Genomic DNA, 17,212 nt, shown 5'->3' on the forward strand with positions numbered 1-17,212 from the left:
ACAGATGCCCACGCTTTCAGCACCCATAAAAGCCATGCCATGCTCTGGATGCCCTTCTGTGCAGCTACATGTAAGCCTGGAGGACTTTGAGTAATGGGTGATCAGAGTAGATTCACAGCTGCCTACTCATTTATCCCATGTTAGCAAAGGTGATCCCTCCTCTTCCAGCATGCTTTGCAGAGAGGTGGTACCACAGAGCACGGCACAAGATGCCAGGCAGGCAGGCTGGAAGCAAGGAAGCATTTGCTCCAAGAGCCACAAGCTAATCACATGGCAGGGCTGCTGTCAGAGGGCTGAGTGCATCAACTGCCCTGCTGCCCTCCCAGCCCACCCAGTGGGCAGCATCCTTGCCCACTGGCACAGAGATTCTCTGCCTTGCAGTGCCAAACCCAGGTGCTCAAGTATCACAGTCAGGCCCCCAAAATACAAGACATGGGTTTGCAAATAGATGATTTCTTAAAATTATAATGGCAGGGGTTGTTTGCCTTTTTTTTTTTTTCTTTTTTTGCTTTTAACTTGCCCTTCTGCTGTGTGAGGCTGTTCAGGCTCTAAGTTTCTAGCTTTTCCCTGCAACCCACAAGACCAGAAACTTACTATTTTAGCTGAAAGTGGAATTTCCCATCTCATCATTTGACACCAGGCGTCAGATATCTAGAGACTAGTGATAAAAATGCAAGAACTGACAGTGCTGATTACAGTGAAATTTCTTTGAGGCTGAAGTGCTGGACTTGAGAGCCCTCTGCCCCTATGGAAGAAGAGGGAGAAAGATCTATCTGCTAAGTAATGGTCTGAGCCCTGAGGCAAAGCCATGTGAGTGCACATAACTCAATGCACAGCTTTCTGTCTCAGCTGCACAGCAGAAAGTGCACTCAGCTGACCCTAGAGAAGCACCTCCATCTGCAGCCACAAAGGAAAGATCTGGGGCTGCTTGGGCTTGGGGTTTCAGCTCAGGCTGACTGCAAGCTGCATGGTCTTGCAAGCAGAACTGACCCAGGTGTCACACTGGAGCACGTTACAACAGCACGACATTTTACCACCACACTGCCCTGAAGCCTTTAAAACCTGACAGAGGTCCGCCAAAGCTCTCCAAAGCCCTGCTCCTGAAGCCTTGAAGGTGGCTGTGCCAGGTCATGAGGACCACCAACCAAAGATGCTCAGGAAGGCATCATCCCCCTTCACATACCCCCAGTGCCTTTGGTGGCAGCATGGAAATCATGGAGCAAACACACGTATTTTAAAGCACTACTTCACTCTTACCTACACCTGGATGGAAAGGCATATCCCACCTATGCTGCTCCATAAGTGGCCAGATGCAGCATCTGACTTTTTATCTCCCACACCGCACTGACTGCTGCCAGCACAGTATGGCAGCTTTACTGGACTCCTTTGTCTGACAATGCACAGTGACATCCTTTACTCTTACACCCATCCCCTAGAAGTGCTTCTGCAGTTAAATGAGTGAATAGAGCTCATTTATAAACAAGTATAATACTGAAATTACTTTGTTGATGTTTTTCATTTATCTAAAATGTGCCCAGCTACAATGGGAGCTGCCTACACAATTTTCCATTGAAAATTTCACGAGTGACTATAATCGTAGCGACACCCACTCGCCGCTCATTTTAACTTGTGACAGAAACTGTCATGCTTGTATGAACACATTTGCACCACAGATATGTCACACAGGTCTCCTTCCATGTGTCTGGAAATGCTCGCTAACATTCTCTCCTTTTTCGGCAAAGCAAATCAGAGAGACGCCTGGCTTCGCTGCCAAGAGACATGAATAAGACCCCCACGAAAAACTACAGAAACCGGGGGTGTTTCACCCCTTTGAAGATCCAGCCAGTAACACCAGCAACCAGCAGCCAACTTGGAGAAGCCATTTTACTGATAAGTACAGGCGCTCATGGGAAGGAATGTTCCTTCAAGCCTGGTTGATAAGGGGACGGTGTGAGAGCTCAGCTTTAGGAGCAGATTCAGAAAGGTCAGCTGCATGCTCAGTGCCTTTCCTTGGAAGCTCTCCCTGCAGATTGCTTCTCTGGTAGATTCCACATGCTAGCAAATTAGACTATAATTAGTCCATCTGTAAAGTGTGAAACGTGAACTGACATTAAATTCCCTCGAAATGGATTCCAACACCTTGCCTTTTCTCAGGCTTCATTCAGTAAAGCTTTAATTTGCATGAGCCCTTGCTCATAGCCCCAGCACACACTCGGTGACCTCCCGAATCAGGATCAGTTACCGTCACCACTGACAGAACTAGAATGCCAGCAGCTCACCCTGGCCTTGAGGCATGCAGCACGTTCCCTCAGTGCTGCAGAAGGCTGAGTGAGTTCAACACTTTCCCCTCCCCCTAAACCACCCCTCTAGTCTTTCTCTAATTCATTTTTTATTTCTTCATTCAGGGTCAGCTATGGCTGGGTGTGCCCTGCAGTACGGCCCACGCATCCTGCATAGACCCTCAAATCAGCTGTCTTAACACAGGCAACAGCTCAGGGGTCAGTGCTGGTATTAATGCATGTGGGCAAAAAAACCCCAGCCCAACGCTTCTGCACCCCCTCTCCCCATAAAACGCCTGCCCTGGCTCTGCAGCCCACAAAACCAAACGACAAGTTACTCAACACTGCAGGGAGCCTCCCTCCTCCTTCACGGGGAGAGTGGCAGGCAGATAGAACAGGCACAGAAGTCAAATCCACCACCAGTGTCACTTGACTGAGGCCAGCACAGCCAGGGTGAGATTGCCCCAGCTGTTCTATACGACCAGGCAACACAGAAAACTATTAAAATAAAATTAATTAATAAAAGTTTATAACAACATAGCAGGCTCTGCAGTCACAGGCTCCAGTTGCAATTAAAAAACCCACCAGTTCCAACTGAAGATGCAAATCATCAGCATTGCTTTCAAGCAGGGAACGTTGACAAATGAAGGCGGTGTGTTAACAGGCAGTGCCAGTACTCTTAATTTAAGTATGTGAGAAACAAAGGTATGTACCATCCAGGACTGCCAGAAAGAACTTGCTTTAAACAGGAATCAAAAAGAACTGGAAGGGTTTAAAAATTACTTCTCTTACAAAAAAAGAGATAGAAGAAAACCTTTTGCTCACTTTCTCCCAGCCAACTGAAGAACGAGAAAACAAGAATCACACAGCTCCCATAAAGGTTATTTATACAGGAGTTTTAAACTCCGGAACTAAAAGCATTCCTCCACTGCACATGGGGGTACAGAGAATTGCAGCTTGGAAATCCAACTGGACCTTTTGTAAAAGCCACTGAGGCACGAACATGCTTTCTCACCGCTGCAATCACTTCTGTGAAAGCATCTTACCCATCTGGCACTGGAAATCCGAGGCGCAGAGACAAGTGACTCCCCGACACCAGTGAAATGGACAAAAGGATGACTAGCTACCTGCAGCTGGTTTCAATCGAAAAGCCGAGTAATTATTGCAGCCCTCTCCTGTGGCTCATATGGAGCGCAGCATGGAGCTGTAAAGCGTTATGCAAGTCTAATGTGCTGCCAGATCTCCTAGAGCAGGCAGCAGCCAAGTCGCTCCCTCCCACCATTGGCTCAGCTTCATTAACTTAATCAGGTATTCATTCATTCATTCACCCATTCAAAAAAAAAAAAAAAAACCCTACAAAAATTACACTAAACCTGGCAAATAGCCAGTGCCATGCATGCAAGGAGCATGCTCGCATCAGCTACCAGGGCTGGAAGGGAAAGGGCAATCCCACAGCCCTCAAGCTTTGAGAGGGGCACTGGCTTAGCACGCAGCCCTGGCACACACACACCTTTGCCACAGCCTCCCCAAAAGCATGGAGGGAGCTGCAGTGGGGGCAGACACCGGTGATGGAGACTGTGGAATCGAGACCAGCCCTCTGTCAGCATAGCCAGCAAACAGCAAGGTAGAGTACTTTCCCAGAGCAATGGATTGATTAGTTAATTTGATTGTTCAGGGGGAAAAAAAATGGAATTTTGGCAGGATCAACTCAATTCATTTTCATGGAATCAGAGAATCATGGAACAGTCTGGGTTGGAAGGGATCTTTAAAGGTAATTTAGTCCAAGCCCCCCTGCAATGAGCTGCGACATCTTCAACTGCATCAGGTTGCCCAGAACCATGTCCAGCCTGGCCTTGAACGTCTCAAGGGATGGCATGGCCACCACCTCTCTGGGTAACCTGTTCCAGTGTTTTACCACCCTCACTGTAAAAAATATTTTCCCCACATCCAGCCTGAATCTCCCCTCTTTTAGTTTAAAACCATCACTCCTCATCCTATTGCAACAGGCCCTGGTAAGAAGTCCTTCCCTGTCTTTCTTATAGGCCCCTTTTAAGTACTGAAAGGCAGCAGTAAGGTCTCCCTGGAGTCTTCTCTTCTCCAGGTTGAACAACCCAAACACTCTCAGCTTTTCCTCATAGGAGAGGTGCTCCATCCCTCTGATCATTATCATGACCCTCCTCTGGACCCCCTCCAACAGGTCTATGTCTCTACTATACTAAGGTCTAGAGGTGGATGCAGTCCTCCAGGTGGAGTCTCATCAGAGCAGAGTAGAGGGGCAGAATCAATTTTGCTGCAAGGTTGCTACCCTTCCTTTTGCACATACCACATATGTGGCACAGTTCCCTCCAGACTGAAGGGAACAATGCAGAATGGAGAGAAAAGGATGGAGGGATTAAATAGAGAAAAAGAGGGGAAGCATCACACAACCAATGTTAAGAGCAATTGGTAATGGAAATCTCTGTTTGACCTCCGTATCTGTGAACATAAGACTTCCTGCAGGCTTGTAGCATTCAAGCATCAAATAGAGTCCCTTTCCTTGCACAGCTCTTGCGCTTGTTTTTCTTAGTCTTTACATGTAAGTTTGCAAAGAACGTTATTACTTCCCTCTAGCTGTCATCAGAATGACTTTCACTGCGTTTTTTTTCAGCAAGCTACAAGAAGGCTGCTTTATTGACTATTCCAAAAAGCAGGCCTTGAGAGTCAGTTCTGACTTTACTGTAAAGAGTTGCATGCAGTGAACCAGGGTGGGCATTAAGGAAAGGGGAGAGGTGTTACATTTCCCACAGCGGAAGCTGAGCAACAGTGTGAAAACAGTCAGCATCTCTTCCCCTTATCTCACTCTGCCCTGTGCGAAAAAGTACCAGATGGCAGGTTACTCTGAGCAAGTCCCTAAGAGTAACAAGGAAATACAAAGCACTGAAACTATTTCAAGATAGTGTGGTTTATGGTTAGACAATGAAAATGATACATCCTGGTGCAAATCCTCAGCCACAGACCTGGCTGACATGCCCACAATCAGATGTCACAACCCTCCACCTTCTGATATCATGGAGAGCACATATCTTCTCTGTAGGAAATTCAACTGCCTCTTCTCTATCTAGCCTCCAAGTTGCTATTTTTTCTTCAGGCAAAATAATAAACCCAGGTCTTGTATGGTCACTGTCCCAAACCAGGATACAAACAGCAAATCAATGACTTTCAAAAAGGGTTATTAACATAAGCACAACATTTAGGTAAAGGTCTGCAGTTCAGATGCCTTTTGCAAAAGCACATAAAAGACCCCAGACCAACACCCGTAACTCTCACCATGCAACAGAAGCCCGTGTTTAACTCCTGGGCCTTGTCTTGAACTTCTCTGTGGCTGGACGTACTGAAGAGCACCTAAGTACATAAGTACCTAAGCAAACACACAACTTCAGGGGAATCAGCTGTCAACACACCTAAGGGCCTGTACGGGCCACAAGTGAACACAGTTACCTATTGCAGCTCATCAGTGAATGAACAGCGAAGTATGGCTGAACACTGCTTCTTTGACTGCTACACGACAGCGCATAGGATCTGCTGACTAGGAAAGAAAACCTTCTCCAGACGCTTTTATTGCATTAAAATAATTTAAAAAAGACATGAAATGAAAAGGTGTCTGAAGCAACATGTTTCTTAGTCCTTGGCCTACTGCACTCCAAAGTATGTAGGACACCAGCCAAGCAGCCTTGAAGTACTCTACACTCAAGTCAGCCTCCTCGAACCAGAAGTTCAATCTCAAGCTACGGGCCTTCAATTTATCCAAGTGCTTAAACATTGTGTTGCTTTCATTATCCTTGTCTCCATCACAAACTCTTCCCTAAATGGGGTCCGAAGCTAGGAGGTTCCTCCTTTTCGCTCCACCTCCTTTCCTGACATAATTATTTCAATTCAACACACAATATTAGTCCTTCTTCCTCTGTCCATGCCTATCTTCCCCTATCCTGCTTGAACAGCTGCTCAAGCATTCTCTGCAGTAGCACCATTCTTTGCTGGCATCAGGGCAATGAACCTCTACGAGATCCCACCTTCTGAGCCCCTCTTCCATACATGGGAGCCCCCAGCAAGGTGTGATTTCTAATACCAGAAATCAGGCTATCAGAAGGAGGACAGGAACATAAGGAGAAGAAAATCAGCCCAGAAACACTAAGAGTATTTTATTCCAAACAATTTGAACTTGGGCAAAGGTTCTACTTCTAGATAAATAAATGTGGTTTGAGCAATTCTTGTTCTTTATATGAATCATTTCACTTCCCCCTCCGAAAGTCATTAGAAGAACATGGAGTTCCATGATTCAAGGTAGGAGAATGAGAAGGCAGTATTCCAGCACTGTGAAATGAGGCTAACCACACCACCAGCTCAGAGTTCACTTCTCACAAGTGTCAAGTATATTTTCCCTTCTGTATCTCTGCAAGCCCCAGTTCTGTCTGTTGTCATCACTCATGGGATTTAACTAATCCCTAAACGGCATGAAAAAAATCATCTTTTTTGCTGGAGAAACAGAATCACACCTCAAGCATACACTGAAAAATTCAAATTGTATGTATCATTTATTGTAGCTCCATTCATCCACCCAGTGTTGACAGTATAAATACAAACAATGCCCATAACAAAATGCTGAACTGCGGTCCGATGTATTAGAGGTATTTCTTAAGAGATTTCCACTGGCTTTTGCTGCTTCTCTGCTCATATTCCTTACACTTCAGCATATTCAAGCAGCTGCCTATTTATACAAACACAGCCTGAAACAGGTTGATTCCCTTCATCAAAGCTGATGAATACTTTAGCTGTATCCCCTGGTCTGAACTAGAAAGTGGGGCAGAGGCAATCAAAAGCTAGTAGTTCATTTAAATTCTATTATCTCATGATTCAGCTACAAAGAGGGGCTTCACAACTTTTTAAGCACAGAAACTCACCTTTCTGGAGTATTATTTTTAACACTGGTGGATTGTAATGTTGACCTTTGAAATTCATTATATCACATTATACACGGCAGGTACAACTTGCTGTACAGATCCTTTCATGCACAGATACATAACAGTGCGGTTCTATATTTTATTGGCATTTCTTGGACCCATGCCAGCAAATCTGGCTGATGACTGTGCATCCTCTACTACCAAAGCTCTCCTACCAGCTAGGGCAGCTTTTTGCACAGCACTCAGTGAAACTGTGTTAGTCCTTTTGTGGTAACAGACACGTTGGATTGCAGCTTGCCAAAGCATTTCAGTCAGTTCTGCGAACAGGGATACCTACTGGTACTACCAGACTGGAGCTAAGGCAAGATCTAGTGTGAAAGCTTGTTCTCTAAGCAGCAGTACCTTGCTAATGACAGGATTTCAGTTTCCATGTCAGCTAAGGACCTTTCAGAAGCACTGTAACAGAATTATAAGGGAGATTCAGCCTGGGATGTGAGTGCTCAAAACCTTTATGCATTCCTCTTCAAACCACCGCTTAAGTGCTGGTAACCGAGAGAAGAAAATTGTTAAAATAAGCTCAGATGCTCCCACTGCAAAGCAGAACACAACAGGAAGACTTTCTTGGAAGAAGAAAGCTGATGGGGGAGTCCCTTGCAAAGACTGCCTCATCCCACCAAGACATCTGCTCCAACCAGGACAAATGGGGAACACAGACAGTCAGTCAAGTCTGCTTGTGGAGGCACCCTGGATCTCTCTAATTTGTGAACTTCGGAAGCAATAGTTGTGTGATAGGCGTGATGCATCCCACCACTCCACAGCTTCCCCTGTGGCCATGGTGACATTTACTCACCATTGCCATTCCTACAGCAAAAAGGAAAGGGATTTTTTTTCCTGGTTTTATTTACAGTCTTTTAGTCCTGCAGTGATTGATTCTCTAGCATCAGATCTGTTTACCAGAATTTCTCTCCCTACTCTGATTTTTTTTCTTCTGAATGCATAAAGACTTTACATCTGCTAATCTAGTCTGTTTTCTTTTTCATATATGGTTATTGATTTGTAGACTCCTTATGGTAGGTATGGAATATAATGACATTTCCTGTTACAAAATGTTACACTTTCTTAGAAATGTGAAGTAACTACTGCAATGAATGATATGTAATCTCTTCCATACGACAGATGTTAGAAAAATATGGAATAACCATAAGATCGTACAACCAGGGTGACTAAACCAACAACATCATCGGTCACAACTTACTCAACTCTTGAGAAGGAAAAACCTTGACAATACTTTGCTGAAGGCTAGTGAAACTAAAACTGAAATAAGGACAAAACAGTTACTGTTGCCCTTGGGATAAAATTAAGTAAGAACTAATGGTTTCTAATAGAAGTGATAGGATTTTTTCAAGGAAAATTTACATTAGGAAATGCTTATTTTCAAACCTAAATCTGTTGGAGAAAAAAAATGTTTAAGTAAATTTACAGTTGGGGAAAACTACTGGAATGCCTTTGTAAGTTTTTTCCCAGTAATATTAAAAAGGAAAATCTCTTCTCTGGGACCAAACTGAAGGTTTATTTTGCACATTTAATGAAGGTCTAATTAAAAAATGCTGTAACTGCAAGAGAAATTTGGTTTGAAGCTATCTTCTAGCTAGAATACAGAGCTATAGGCTTTGCTGTAGTTTCGTAAAACATTTTTAACTATTACCTGATTTTCACTGTATCTCAGCTTTTCAAGTTTTCCTCCATTACGGCATGAGACATTTCTCCGAGATCTTGGAAATTCTCATGTGCAGAAATATAATTTCCTCCTAGCTCTGATTTCTAATTAGATTAAAATCTTTCCTAGCTGGGGCAAGACCTACCCAAGCATTCTGAAACATTGCCAAGTTGATTATCCATATACATGAAAATTCACATCCCTACTCTTGCCTGGCAAGAACCATGAGCTGCACTGGAAAAAATGTCTTTCTTCTGTGACGGCATCATTCAACTTACCCCCGAAGGGTCCAATTCTGCCTGCAAAATCTTCCCTCTTGGCTCAGATTGCTGCTGAAACAGCACAGTGTCTTCTCTGATGTACAGCCAGGTTAAGATGACAGCTACCTCGCTGGTTTAATGAGAGGGAAAAGAAGAGAGGGAAAGGAACTGCTGGCCTGTCTGGTGAATTTGGGTTGAACGAGCTGCAGCATCTCAGCAGAAGCTACAGTTCCTGATCAGGAAGGAGGGAGAAGATACTTGTGCTATACATATGTTGCCTGAGCTGCTGCTCACATTTGCCAGTATGGTTAAATGAAAGGCTACCATAGAATTTCTTGGCCATCAAGGTGAGGCTACCTTGGCTTTTTGCTGTTAGGAGAAGTGGGCTAATGAGGAAGATCTTTTGGTGGCCCCAACTACATTTTTCACATGGGCTGCATTGCTACAGCTTTATCAGTGAAATCTTGTACAATTTCAGGTCACTAGTGGGCTGCTGGCAAAGATGGGAATGTTACATCTATCTACTGAAAATGTTGGAAGACTCTCAAGAATAGTAGATTTTAGCAGGTGATTTTGACAGCTATGCTTTGTGATGCCACTCAGCACAACTGTGCTGAAAACACTCCAGTGAGGAACTATGAAGGTGGGGGCAACATAACTACTGACTCATCTCTATCACCTAGATCAAGATCTTCACAGGACCTCTGATGAGGTCCATAGTAGCTGCTACTCAAAGTGTATGACCTATGAGGGCACAAGGGGAGCAAAGCACTATGAAAACACTATAAGCTTCAGCACAGCCACACTGCGCCAGCATGTAATGGCTCTTCCATGCACTACCTACATCCATCAAAACCCCATATATGTCAGATAAACTACCAGCTGTCAGAAAACCAACAAAACCCCACCTGTGTACCACCTACTACACAGACCTAATGCTCCAATTAGACTGAGTGCCTCCTTGCACAGCTTACATCGTTTATGGAGATATTTTCAGGGGAACATGCAGACAAATAAGCCCTGGGATCGCCAGCAGCAGCAGCTGCTTTCTACATGCAGTGTTGAGCAAATCAACAGAGACAAGCTCCTGCTCACATCAAAATCTCAAAGATGTGGATGACAACCCTAGTTAATTAAAAGACACTGGATCAGAGTAGAGGAAAATTGTCACTCAGCAGCTTAGTCTTAAAATCAAGAGGGTGTGACAAGAAATAGCAGCTTTCCCACATTTTCACTCTGTGGTCAAGTACTGCTTCTACAGTTCTGGTTAAAATTATTTCCCTCCCCTCCCATTCTGTTCTCTTTTGAACTACTGTTCTAGCATTTTTCTTCTTGATTCTCCTCATCTTAGCATTTCTGTCATTCTTGGTTGTTCTTAAATGTTAGTTTCTGTCCTTGATTCAGTATCAGTTAAAATGCCACTATCACTAACAGCATGAGACTGAGTCAGAATTGAGACTCAGTACTCACTCAATTTGGACTCTAGGAAAAAATTACTAAAAGCCAAAAAAGCTACTGTGGATTACATTCCCTCTCACTGCTGCCCAGAACAGCAGAACTGCACTAGTACAGTCTTTCATTAAAAATGTATACCATTGCTATGAAGTGTTTATTGTGTCACTCTCTATAAAAAGGTTATGCTCTGTCCTGCTTGTTCCTGCCCCACAACTTTAAGCCTATAGAAAACACGTTGAGAAGGTTGGCAGGCTCATATGGGCATTAATTCATATCTTCAACATGGTCTTAAAGTTGATTGCTCTTGCGTTACTTCCATTTTAACCACACATACCAGCAGTGAAAGAGCCTTCCTGAGAGGGCTTTCTTGTACCCTTGCAAGGTAGGGTTATTCTGTTCATGTTGGTTGCAGAGAATCAACACTTCATAAGCAGATGAGTACAAAATTTCCGTAAAAACTGAAACTACTGATCTCAAGCAGAGATTAAACCACAATAAATACGCACATGAATTGCCATTTGTTTTGGATTTAATGGTATTTGAGTATAATCTTTAAAAAGAAGAGCTGATGCAAGGCAACCTTTCTTTTTTCTTCATTTCCTACCTGCCGAATGTGGCCTGGAAGACATTTGATGTAGAGGCACTAACACAACCAGGATGATTCTGGTCAGATAATAAAAGTAATAAAACACTTTTTCAGATTTACTACCTGAAGCCTTGTTCCTTTACTTCCAGAATTTGTTTACTGCAATGGTAACAATACCTGGAATTTATTAACAAGCCAAATCACAGCAGCAGCTCACAAGTAATGTCCCTATGTAAACAGCTGTAAGAGCAAACGAGACTTTTAGAGGCTTCCCTTGTAAAATGACAGGTCAAAGATTTCAGTTAGCCTCCATAATCCTAATTTTGCCTCCATAACACCTCTAAAACATCCAAGAACCTCAAGTCCAAAAATATTTGGGCACGTTATTTTATCAATTGTTTACATGCTTATTCAAGAGGACAACCTGAGCCAATCTCCAGCTCTAACCTGTGCTCTCCCTGTAGAGCAGTCTTTCTCTTCAGAGAAGCTCCACCACCCCAAGCAATGCTGTGCGATGATAAGCCTCTACTAGCCATTTGCTCTTCCAAATACCCTTCACATGATGATAACCAAGAGCCTTGCAGTAAGACCAGAACTGGGATGGGCTGAAAGCAATTAAATGAGCAGAAATAAATTTCCTCCATGAGCACCAGCTATATTTATGCAGTGGCAGCACTTGCAAAAGGGAGAAGACAAAGTCTGTCCCTGGCCATCAGAAAAGTCAGCGATGAACAACAGTCTTGAAAAATCACAGTTTGGCAATTACAGGAGATTATCTAATTATCATCGTATTTGTATTATATGGCTTAATAACTTTGTTATCATCAAGATATAAGCACTATAAGCACTATAGAGCACTATAAGCACTATATAACACTATAAGAATATAGTCAATTGGCTCTGATGCCTTACAGGCTAGATAATAGGAAGGAGAGGCTCTGCTCTCTGGGTCCCTGGTTTGGAGCCAGCTCAGGTTGAAAGTCAAAGTCATTCCTGCTGGGCAGACTCTCTGAAGTGAGCTGATGTTGTCAGGCTCATTTCAGTTCCACCTTCAGAGAATAAAAACCACCACCACAGCAGTGGGGTGTGCCAGGGATGAGAATTTTTTAAAACACTTTTTTTTTCTAGCTTTTTGCTAGAATAGATCTCTACAAATAGATCTTGACCTGGAATGAGGACATTTATACAGGGATATTTACTCCAAATCAAATCTCACCAATGGTGACTGTATGAAATTTGCATACACTTTATATTGGTTTAAAACTAGAAAGATTTGCCTTGGAATAACAGGGTTTTTACCTCTGTGTAACCCTGTTACTTTGGTGTGGAGCAGCAAACCTAGAGACCACAAGGACTGCCAAGCCTTTAGTAACACTGACAGATGAATCTCAGTATTATTACTGTTCTCATTCTTAAAATATCTGAGCAAGTCTCAGCTTTAAGGTGCATCCCAGGTCAAACTGAATCCAGAAAACCTACACTGGCAGAGAAGTTTCTAGTGGGTCTGTGTGGCCCAGCAGGTCACCTTAAATCCACCTGAATTAACAGTTAAAGCCAGTTGGATTAATGCAGGCACAGGTCAATAAAGAGCTGAACAACTCTTCTTTTTTTGAGGTTGGATGCTGCGAAGTCTAAGCTAACACCACATCCCTTGGGACTGCTCTTTCTCAGCAAAGGCCACAGCACATTAACAGGGCAGAACAGCTTGTATGCTAGTTGATGGGCCAGCTCGGTGGATTAACAGAGACTGTCAGTCTCTGGGGCTGTCAGTCCTAAATCTTTCAGGAGAAATGAAATCTCCAAGAGAAAAAAAAAAGAAAACCAGTACTGGAATTACAAATAAGTGCCTTTCTGATTTTCAAATGAGACTTGAAACATCTTCATTTATAATTTAATATTTTAGTAAGCGCTTTATTGGAAGAGACTATGTAATGGGTTAATTTCCAAATGTCATTTATCTTTACTCACTAGGGATGACTTTCTGTAATTCACTTGAGGCTGCAACACTCATAGATTAATACATCATCCTCCAACTTGAGATGATAAAAGCCTAACAAGCTCTAACCTGCTACATAGGCTATATTTAAGCAGTACAGGGTAATGATAAATATCTCCCATAAAATGTGTTCTCTTCACACTTCCTGTGAAAACTGCTGAGCGAGCCAGCTGGTAAGATGGAGCTGACGGTCCTTGTTCACAGCCCCTCCATCCACATGTCATGAAACTGAAACACTCTCTTCCCAGTGTCCTCTCAATTCTGGCTGCTCACTGGCCTCCAGAGGTGAGGTTGCTGGCTGCCGGTACTTGTGGCTCTGCCTTTACCCCATCAGTGCCTATCCCTCTTGCCTGGCAGGCAGGGAAAGACTGCTGAGGTGGTGGGTGCAGTTTGGTTTTCCTTAAATGTGCTCCATTTCCTGTGTTGGACTAAGCATTTTGCAGAACAAATTGAAGACTGGGTGTCTCCCCAGAAGTGCTTATAAAAAACAGGGGACGACTGTGGTAGGCAGAGCAGGGGCAACGCAGGAACCAGGAGGAGACCACACCATTGCCCAGGCTGCAAGACAGGCTGCTGTGGGGCCTGGATGCAAACTGCATCACTTCTCGCTTCCTTCTTTCGTGTATGGGTGGTGGGTGCTGATAAGCATGTAGGGGCCTCACAGCATGGACACTTAGACCACACTCCTGCGTTAGGAAGCTACAAGAGGTCCAGGCCAGTCCAACCACAGTCTTTTCAGTTTGCATTGTCTCCTGCTGACCAGATGCTACCCCAACACTTTCCAGGACTGCTTTTAACATCACAAAGGTTTAACTGCAGCCAAGTACAACGACCTCCAGCTGGAGTTGGCCTTCCTGTCCAGGGCCTGAAGCCTGAGTAACCTAAACATAGCATCTTAGCTTCTTAACCTATGTGGGAACAATCTTGCATCTCCAAGCAAGGATGATACTTAGCATCCTTCCAACACCACCTTCACGACTTTCGTCACTGCTTTACACACACTGATCACTACTTAGTAACTCCATAGAGGGACAGAGGAGTACTACAACCCTTCTTCTAGTCTGGAGAAATACAGAGCAGGCCTAACAGCCTCCCTTTCTGATGTGCTGAAGAGGAGTCCTTGGCTACAGCTGCGTTTCCTAGTCATCAGACCCTGGATGCATGCCACTGGGAACTGGAAGGTTAAAACCATTATGGTTAAAAATTATAGTTACCTTCTACAGATGTAATACATATCCCACCCCAAACTTTCTCATCTAATTACTGCAGGAAAAGAAGCCATCCTCCCACCCACCCTGCCACTTTAACATGCTGAACACATCCTCCATTCAACTGTTTCAAAGCAGCCTCTTAAGATAAAAGGCCATTTATTTTGCTGTGTTAAAAGCTCCCTATGCCTTTACTAAGACTGATTGTGTGGGAGCTGCGCAAGTCTCACTGTCCTCTCCCAGGGGTGTGTCTTTTTCCAGGGCAGACAAGATCAAAGTCTGGTGTAGAAAAATTGAACTCACACTGGCCTTGCCCTGGGCCTCCTCCATGGTGAGAGGATTTCCAATGAAGTGCTCTCACCATGCCCAGCTGTGCATAATGCACTCAAGTTTATGCTTCCCTCTATCTCTCATGAGTTAGGAGAGCATCAGATCAGAAACAAAACAATCAGATCAAGCCAGTTCCATCTCTTCCTGCTAATTCTACCTACATTTTATTTAGGCAGCGCATTTTGATTCCCAAGCATACTTCTCAGCTCATTATGATCTCACAGTAGGTTACCATTTAAACATATCCCTGACAACATACCACCACTTTTTTTCCCAAAACAACTTTGCAGAGACGAATTCAGTTTTTCAGCAATGGCAGAAACATGACAAAATACCTGCAATCATGAGTTAGTAGTACCAACTATCCTTAGCATTGTTTTACCTTTGTCTAAATTTTAAAGCATGAAGACATACAATAAGAAGTGAAGGAAAAAAGGTCTATGAATCAATGCAAGTAAGAAGAAATCCTCTGTGCCTATTTTGTATCTATTTCCACTTTCTGATTTTAAATGAAGAACTACTGAGGCAAACAGCTTTTTGACCGATTCTATAAACAGCTTTCTTTGAAGATGAAAGAAGATGCTGGGCCACAAGTTTATGAACCTAGCATATTTTCCTGCAACTTTATGCTGCATCAGTTTTGGGCTCCTTTTCTTGTTCTATCCATTCAGACCATATGAGTTTGGTGAAATGATCTGATGCTTGTTCTGTGCAGCACCTCCAGCAAAACAAAGCGAATGCATTCTTGGTCACTTCGTAAAGTGCCCCCACAATGATAGCGCATCTGGGATCCCAGTTGGCTGGCGGTGGACAACAGCTGGTATATTACAGAAAGGCAAAAGCTATGAAAGCAGTAATAATACAACTAGGCAGCCATAAACAGTAATAATAATACAACTAGGTAGCCATAAACAGTGTAAAGCAACAGAAAAACAGACTTCATTTGCAGTTTCTACTCTTGACTGCTGAACTGCATTACTAACATGAATGGCAGCTGCTCCAGCATACGCTATTGAAGATCTGGACATGAACACAATGAAGGTGTGGTGCGTAACATATGTACAACTCTTGCTGAGGGAAGAAAACTCATCCCTACTTACAACCTTCTTTTTATGTCTCTCATTTCTGGGGGATGACTTGCCTTGCCCCACTGAATACATAACACTTGAGAGCAGCGGTTTCCCGAGTTCATAACTCTTTTTCCAGTTATCCCTGCTTGCAGTCAAGAGCGGGGACGCACTGGGAGATCACAACATGCAGCCACCTCCCATAAGTGACATTCTAATGCCCACAGGATTGGGCAGCTTCACGAGATTTAGAAACACAAAATCCTGGCCCCAGAGGATAAAAAGGTAAAACCTCTGTGAAATTTGTTGGGTTCATGATTTTGCCACATGCCATCTGGCCTACTGCCATCAATATTGCTATGCAAATGGAACTAGTCCGATGACACCCTGGGAGGCTTTTCCTCAAAAAACCTTTTTATAGCCACAGCATCAAGACACTGATTGCTGCCAGGCCATTAACATGGCTCTCCAAAAGTGCGTACCGGTTTTACATGTAAACTACATCTCTGCATCTTATGATCAGGATGCTGCTTATGTCAGTCCTAGGAATAAAATAACAGATGGAAGCCCAGTGTCCAACAGAATACTGCATGGTATATGGTATCTTATAGGCAGTATCTTAGATTTCTGTGTCACAAACTGTAGGAGGAGGAAAGTCTGGGTGCTAATAGCACATGCAGGGGACAGTAATTTCTCTGCAGTTTTGAAACTGTTGAAAACATGGTTATATTCCTGGTTTTTAGCACTGGTTATGCTTGTTCCATCTATGTGTATAATTTACAACTACGTAAGCTTTGGTGGAAAACAAAAACAATTTTGAACAACGTCTTAAACTGCTCCACCCTGTCCTTTTTTTATAAATATATATATATATATATATATATATTTTTTTTTTAACAGCCCTGAGGAAAACTCTGAGAAATTTTTCTAGGGGAGTTTATTAGGAGTTGGATAATTCATATGATAAAAATGCAGTTGTCCTCAAAACTTGTATAAACAGATCTATAAAAGTAAATAGCAGCCCTTGGAGTATAAATAGAATGATTCTCAATTTTAATTTTGAGATCTTTTCCTTATCTAGTAATGATTTTTTTCCATAGTAGAAACCTCTGCCCATGCACAAACACAATGTTTCTAATACAGAACCAGTCATTGGATATTTCTGTGCACAAAACAACTGCCCAAATAACTTTAACTCATTTGAGTAGAGATCAAAGCTGGTGTTTCTCTAGGTCCAGACCTAGAAAACCACTTGAGTGCATATTAATGTGAAACTAGCCTGCTTAAAGTCTCGCCACTAAGAACATTTAATGAACATTTAGTTGGAAGGGCAGGCTTATATCCTCTGAAGTGGGCCACTCAGACTCCAGACCTGGT

At 43.2% G+C, this 17,212-nt stretch overlaps 1 protein-coding gene across 21 annotated transcripts in view; it reads right to left on the reverse strand.

Moving 5' to 3' along the window:
* The window catches only part of ATXN1 (ataxin 1), a 224,250-nt gene that overhangs the window by 20,180 nt on the left and 186,858 nt on the right, over window positions 1-17,212 (reverse strand). The window lies entirely within an intron of this gene.

The sequence above is a fragment of the Neopsephotus bourkii genome, unplaced genomic scaffold (genome assembly GCF_033783945.1).
Source record: "Neopsephotus bourkii isolate Nb327-2 ecotype Australia unplaced genomic scaffold, CSIRO-AGI_Nbou_v1 NB_272, whole genome shotgun sequence".
NCBI classification, from domain to species: domain Eukaryota; kingdom Metazoa; phylum Chordata; class Aves; order Psittaciformes; family Psittacidae; genus Neopsephotus; species Neopsephotus bourkii.